The sequence below is a fragment of the Rousettus aegyptiacus genome, unplaced genomic scaffold (genome assembly GCF_014176215.1).
Source record: "Rousettus aegyptiacus isolate mRouAeg1 unplaced genomic scaffold, mRouAeg1.p scaffold_m13_p_8, whole genome shotgun sequence".
NCBI lineage: Eukaryota > Metazoa > Chordata > Mammalia > Chiroptera > Pteropodidae > Rousettus > Rousettus aegyptiacus.
This window is the reverse complement of record NW_023416311.1, coordinates 53,797,501-53,804,387: the sequence shown is the minus strand read 5'-3', so window position 1 is coordinate 53,804,387 and position 6,887 is coordinate 53,797,501. Positions and strand designations below refer to the sequence as shown.

At 39.8% G+C, this 6,887-nt stretch overlaps 1 pseudogene; it reads left to right on the top strand.

The window, feature by feature from the left end:
* The first annotated feature begins 273 nt into the window (after positions 1 to 273).
* Positions 274 to 392, top strand: LOC118607096 (annotated as a pseudogene).
* The last annotated feature ends 6,495 nt before the right edge of the window (positions 393 to 6,887 follow it).

Sequence of the window (6,887 nt, the reverse complement as noted above, 5' to 3'; positions counted from 1 at the left end):
ACTGGTCTTCTAATGATAAACATTCCAAAGTTTACTAATAGAAATGATGAAATAAAGAACATCCTTTTGAACATATTTTTGAGTATTTGTAGAATTGTTTCTACAGAATTAATTCATAGAATTGAAAAATGCTGGTTCAAATGAACAGAACACATCAAATTTTAATAGAGTAGACTCCAAAAAAGACTATTGATTTACATTCCCATCAACAGGGTATGAGAGTGTTCTTTCCTCACAAACTCACCAGTGTTGGATATTATAGTTATTTCTTGAGTCTACGGCCATGCTACCCTGAATAAGCCCGATCTCATCTGATCTCGGAAACTAATCAGAGTCAGGCCTGGTTAGTACTTGGATGGGAGATCACCTAGGAAGATCAGGTGCTGTAGGCATAAAAAATAAAATAATAATAATAGTTATTATTATTATTTGCCAGTCTGCTTGGTGAAAATATTATTGTTTGGTAAGCAATGAGATTGAAAATAGAATTTCTTCTGTAAATTGCCTGTTGAGCTTGAATCTTTTTCATAACTGAATAAACCTGTCTTCATTTTCTGGGTTAATGGAGGTAAGACCAACCCTTCATTCTGTGAGTCTAGATTCTGGAGACTTACCTCCTCTTACACAGTGGGGCACCTCACAACTTGCATCTGGGAACCTGCAGAAAAGCCCATTCTACAGCCTGGTGGAGAGAGCGAGGCGGCCTTCAGACTTCTGGTGCCTTATACGAAAATTGACATTGTTTGGCACACACATTGCCAACCTCAATTCTCCATTTTTATAAAGGTTAACCAGAACACACCAGGAAGCTTTTTTTAAATGCCATTAGCATATAAGAAGCCTGTTTACTATAAAGAAAGTCTGGAGCCAAAAGTAGCTTTATTGAGATTCAGTGTAAATGAGAAGAACTTAATTACCACAAAGTCAATTCCTTTTGATTACTTCTCGCAGAACTTTAATTCTCAAGTGTGAATTAAGAATAATTTGAGTAAAATGAATCGAATGCAGATAAAGACAAGAAATAAGGGGGAAATGAAGACTGAATCCAGGGAGGAAATGCCTCCTCAGGTGAAAAAGGAAAACGAAGGGGAGTTAGAGAAGGAGGGGCAGGTGCAAGGTGCTATTTGCTAATAGGTATGATTCGTCCTCCGTGGACTTGCTCCCACCTCTTCCAGAGAGTCGTTTTCTCAACTGAGTTTCATCTGGAACTCTGACATTCTCCGCTTCTAACTATGGGGATAAATAACATGAGCAAACTGAAATTGGGCTTAGAAATGGATAGGTTGATAGTTTTTCCTTTAGGTCGTTTATTTTAAGCCCCGTAAATCCTACTGTAAATCCTACTGTCAACGTGTGTGACACCTGCTGCCTTTGGACAGAGTCATCCAGGTGGTAAGATGCAGCCTGTCGAAGCTTCTTTTCAGCAGACTGAGAGCTGAGCCCCCTTGGCTTTTCACAAATAACTGGTAAATGAGACAAAGAGATACTTTCCTTGGATTTTTATGAAGAAAATATAAAGGATAAAAACATGTTGTGAATAAGACTGCTCTGGGTGGAAGGCAGCATGAAGAAAACCTGTCTAAATTAAATTCACAACTTTAATGAACCCAACCATCATTTAAGATTAAAGGATCTATGTTTCAGCCTTTAGGAGAATTGATATCCCCTCCCCCATTCTTTGGACTTGTTTGCTTTGGTGGCCTTGTGACAAAGTTTAAAAATTTCAAGTAGCTACAATAAATAAATAGATAAATAAAATTCCTAGATCCTTTGAGAACAGATTAACTGAAGGGTAAAATAGCTTCTACTTTTTAAATTCAATTTATTATGGTTTCAGGTTGGCATTTCAATTCTCCTGGTATTTTATTGGGTCCCTTGTGTTTTCAATTATTTCCCTATGAATTTTGCACCAAGTAATGCCTATTTACTTCCAGACAGCATATAACAAATCACTATATGGAAACATGAAAATATCTGGCAGATACACAATGAATTGACTCAGAATAAATAAATTTGCAAAATCATTTTAAGACTGCCTCTGTCATGACTCAGGGATCATCAGGGTGGAGATATACTTAAGGTTTGTGAGTTGCTCAGTCACATAAGTAGGGATAAATAAATTACCTGAGCTATTGAATGGTCCAGTTTGCCACAACTGTTTTCAATTGTTGGGTTCGAGTGTTTTCTTTTCTATTAAGGAGCATTAGCAGCCACTGATAATGAAAGCCAGGGCCCACCAGAAAGAGACCAGAGGAAATTTCCTGACTGACTTGTATAGCAGCCATTCATCAGCACTGAGGATATATGAAGTGTGGCTGCAGAGTAATGTGCATGATTAGGCTTCTCCACACAGCAGACCTCTTACATGTAAGTGAGTGTTATCCCTTCACGCAGGTCCTCAGAGAACCTATGTACTCATTACAGCGACGTGATTGGTCTGGAAACACTTTTGGATTTTCCTGTAGGAAAAAAATTTTTTGAACATCTTTAATGGTGACAAAATTTGTCCTTTGGTGAATGTGATTAGAGAGACTGAATTTCTTCTATTGTTGATTCTATTTCTGAAGGCCTTTAAGGAGTAGTTTCAAAAATATCTTGGGAAATGGTCACATTTTCCCCATTTTGGTAACTGAACCCATATTTACCTCATATTTACTCCTCCTCCAGCAGGTCTAAATTGTTTAGGTGGGCTGGCTTGACAACCAGTTCCAGGGGGATAGACATACGACACTGGCACTGTGATTGATTCATCTAAAAAACCACTATAGCGCTCAGTTCTAGAATTTGGATTTGAACTGTTGGGAAGAGAATTTCTAATCCTGCTATGATGTAAGCATAACACTGATGGCCACCATCTTATTAGTCCAGGGGAGAGTCTGACTAAAAATGGGTCCAATGCAAAAGAAAGCAGATTTGAGAAATAAGCACCAATCCATGTGTACGTGCACATAATTATGCATTTGTACAATAAGAGAGATCGAGTCTTGGTTTGCGCTTCTAGATCCAGATGTGCTTAGAGCAAAAACTATCCTGGTGTTCTTTCGTGTCACAAGTCAATAAACTCTATTTGCCAGTAAGTTTGATCTGCTTTTCTGCTTTACAACCAAGTGAGATGTTAGTTCTAACTAATCCAGTGGAACAGAGCCAGGTGTGATGAATGAATTAACTCACCAAGCAAGGAGTAAGGAAGGCACCAAGACAAGAATGATAAAGTTCCATTCAAACATTCATTGAGCGCAGGCTAAGTATTAAGCCTAATAGTCAAAGTGCTGAAATAAACTAGTCAGTTCAGGATGGCGAAGTGCTTTCAGTGCACATTTTCTTCCTTTATTTACTTGGACTCAGAGGGCCATTTCAAAGGAGAAGTTTATGACAAAAATGCCTTGGGCAGAGATAGCACTCTTCAGCATTGTCAGGATGGTATCAGTTTCCCAAAGTGATTAATTTTTTAGGAAAACAATTATTTGAGGTCTGACTTTTATCTTTTTTAAAAAAAATAGAATCCTGTTTTCCCTCTGTGGTTATACCTCCTGTGGAACATGAGAACAGAAGAATTTCTACATAGGGGAGGAAGGACAAGATGGTTAGCATATGATACATACATTTTTTCAGAGTTGGGAAGGACCCCTGGCTGGTGTGAGACCTTACATTGGAGTGGGAAGGGCAGTGAGAGGGGGAAAAGCTAACTCTGTCACCAGTCCTCAGTCTAGTTTTCTTAGCAGCACTGCTATCACTTCGGTTCTTCCTTAGGTCAGTTATTTCTGGTCTAAGGATGAAAAGTCCAGAATGATCGATTGTGACTTTGCTCTGAAATGAGCAAGGTGAGAGTTCTTTGGTTGAAAGGCGTGTGGTCCACTTAAAGAACAAATAAAGAACAAATGAATTTGTTGCAGGGTACTTGGGCCTGCAGTTCTCATCATCCCCTTATGGACCTCATGCCTTCACCTTCTTCTTGTGCCTCTGCCTCTCTCTGCATCTGTATTGATTAGCTTCTCTTACTACCGACCAGCTTCCTCAGTTGACCCATGGTTCCTAATTTCTCCTCACCTCAGCCCGCACAAATACACACTCATAGACACGACTCTTTCCCCTTTATCTCCCAACCTGAACTGGCAAATTCCTTCCAGGTTTCTTAGTTCCCATTCTTGAGAGGGACAGACTGATCAGTCAAGTTTGTAGTTTTGTGCCATATTACCCAGAATCACTGTCTAGCTATGAGGCAGCTGTGATTAGAATGGGGTGATACCACGCGGAACCAAATGAGAACACCGAAGAAGCAGGAAACCTTAGGGGGTGGGTGAGCGGAACAGCTTCCATGGGCAGCTCTTCCAAGGCCTGCTTCATGTGCCCGTGAATTGCCCCACAGGCCCTAGTGAAAACAGACCCTGTAGAGAGGCTTACTAGCTACCATTTGTAGGTCACACAAATGTTCCTATTTCTAGTGATATTAGCTCTTAGAAACTTTCAAATGTTGTAGGAAAGGCAGAAAAAAGTTACTTTTTCAGTAAGTCAGCAGGTAGGAGAAACCATAGTCAAAAAAAGCAACAAGCGATGGTACTGGCAAGCTAATCTATGGGGGACTACTTGGAAAACCAGTTTCAGATGAGAAATGTGCCCCAAGGAGGTCTTTCAATACCACACCCTGGACCTACAGCTGCCCCTTCCTTGTTCTACCCTCCTCTGCCCCCACCTGCAACCTAGAGCTGTATGAGGTCCCATAGATCAATACTTGAGGTATCCTATTGCCTATATAGGCCAGTCTGGAAATTTACCATCATTTATGGCCTTGTTCCTATAGAAAAATGCATTCCCAGGGTTGAACAACTGACTGACTTACAAATGAACTTGTGGAATACAATTATTACTAAATTTGGGAACTGCCTATAAATAGATAGCAATCTGGGACTTTCACTTGGGAACCAATAATCACTAGAGAATCAACAGCTCTCAGAAAGAAGCTTCTGCTTGCATTTCCCACAACCTATTTTGCTCCAAGGGAGAATGTGCTAACAGGGGTTACAGTCTGGTTTAAAAATGACTTATGCCATGAGCTAATAGAGATTTTCACGGTTTCTTGTAAAGGGATAAAAGTAACCCTGGATATTGGGGACAAAGTGATAAAAGAGCAGGAGCTGCTCTTTTGGGAGAGAAATAGTGGCCGTATCTCTTTGCCCCTTCTGCTTCTCTCTAGCTTCCAGGGGGGTTAGAAAGGCAACCTTCCTTCCTCTCCCACCTTTATTCCTTTCTGTACTCCACCCCTGACAAGAGGCTGGTAAAGAATGTGTTAGGTAGCTTTAGGCCAAAAGAACTAAAATTTAAGTATGATCAGAAACACCTGGTGAAGTGGTAACTAATCCAGTCGCTCTCCTGGAATTTGGTCTGCAGGTCTGGGGTGTATGCCCAGGACTTGTATTTTTAAACAAGTGCCCCCGGATGATTCTGGTACAGAGAGTTCATGTATCATATTTGGGAAACAAAGCCTAGACCCTGGGCCAGTCTGGCTTTCTGGCTAAAATAACGTGTGTGTGTGTGTGTGTGTTGTGTGTGTTGTGTGTGTGTGTACGTGCACACTTGCCCTGCTTTAATTCTGGGTTCCAGGAGAATCTCTTGCCCAAGCCAAAGAATTTGCCCCTACCTTCCTCAGAAGAGCTCAACATTTGAATTTGGGGCCATGACCAAGTGAGTCATAGCTCCCACTAGTTAAGCCATAGATCTCCGAGCCAGAACTTCTTGCGTAAGAGCAGTAGTTCTCAACTGTATTGCACCTTGAAACTACCTAAGGAGCTTTAAAAAATACTGGTACCTGGGGCCCACCACCAGAGAGTCTGATTTCACTGGTTTGGGTATAGTCTAAACATTTGGATTTTTTTTTAAAGCTCCTCAGGTATTTCTAATGTGCAGTCAAAGTTGAGAATTGCTGTGGGAGGGAAAATGACTCTTGTTTTCCTGGAGCCCTGGCTAAAAACAGTCTTAATATTACATTTTTAACATGATGGACACAGAAGAAATCTTGATATTTGCATTTCTGCAAGGAAAAAAATAAACAAAACAAAAAATCAACAATATATTAAGGGTAGTATTTACCTGTGAACATAGTCAAGGGTACTGAAAACAGTCTTAGCATGTCTTCTTTCATCCTTTGACAAGAATGAAAGACAGGGCATGATATGATAGAATTCTTTAAAGCATTTCAGAGATAAAGTCAATCACAATAAAACTCATGGCTCTAAAAGCTTTCCCTAAAGAAACAGGAATGTGTTGAAACTTTATGCTGTATTTCAATTTTTTCCTGAGACCTAGCTGAGCTGATTAACAGTTGATGTAGGTACAGTATTTTAAGAATATTATCACTTTACTTATTTTTTCTTTTCTAGAAATAGGTGAATGAATTTAACAGCTAATATGTCAGTGGGCTATAGCTTTTGAAGAAATGGACAACTGAATTCTGATCACTCGAGAAAAAATGACTTTATTAAATCTGTGATATTCTGATATGTTCACACAAGTTCAGTTTGCTTCAAGCTTTTTTTTTTTCCCATAATAATCTGGTGTATTTGGATTTTGTGAAAATTAAACATCTCCTGTCTAAATATGGTACAATTCTGTATTTAAGGATGATGACATTTATCTTAGAAATAGGTTCTGTGGGGCTATGTCTGAACTAGGTTAGATCCCTACTGAAACGTTTAAGAGACTATAAGCATGTGCTCAAAATTAAGAGTTCTAAAATGGGTGGTGGTGGAGTGGGCGGGGGTGGGAGGTGGGGGAACGTAGGGGGGGAGGTCTTGGACAGAGCAATCCATGGAATTTGGGGAGGTTCACATACTCTCTGAAACTTTGTAAAAATTTAAATGTATATGCTTAGTTTTATTTTCCTAGGAGAAAGT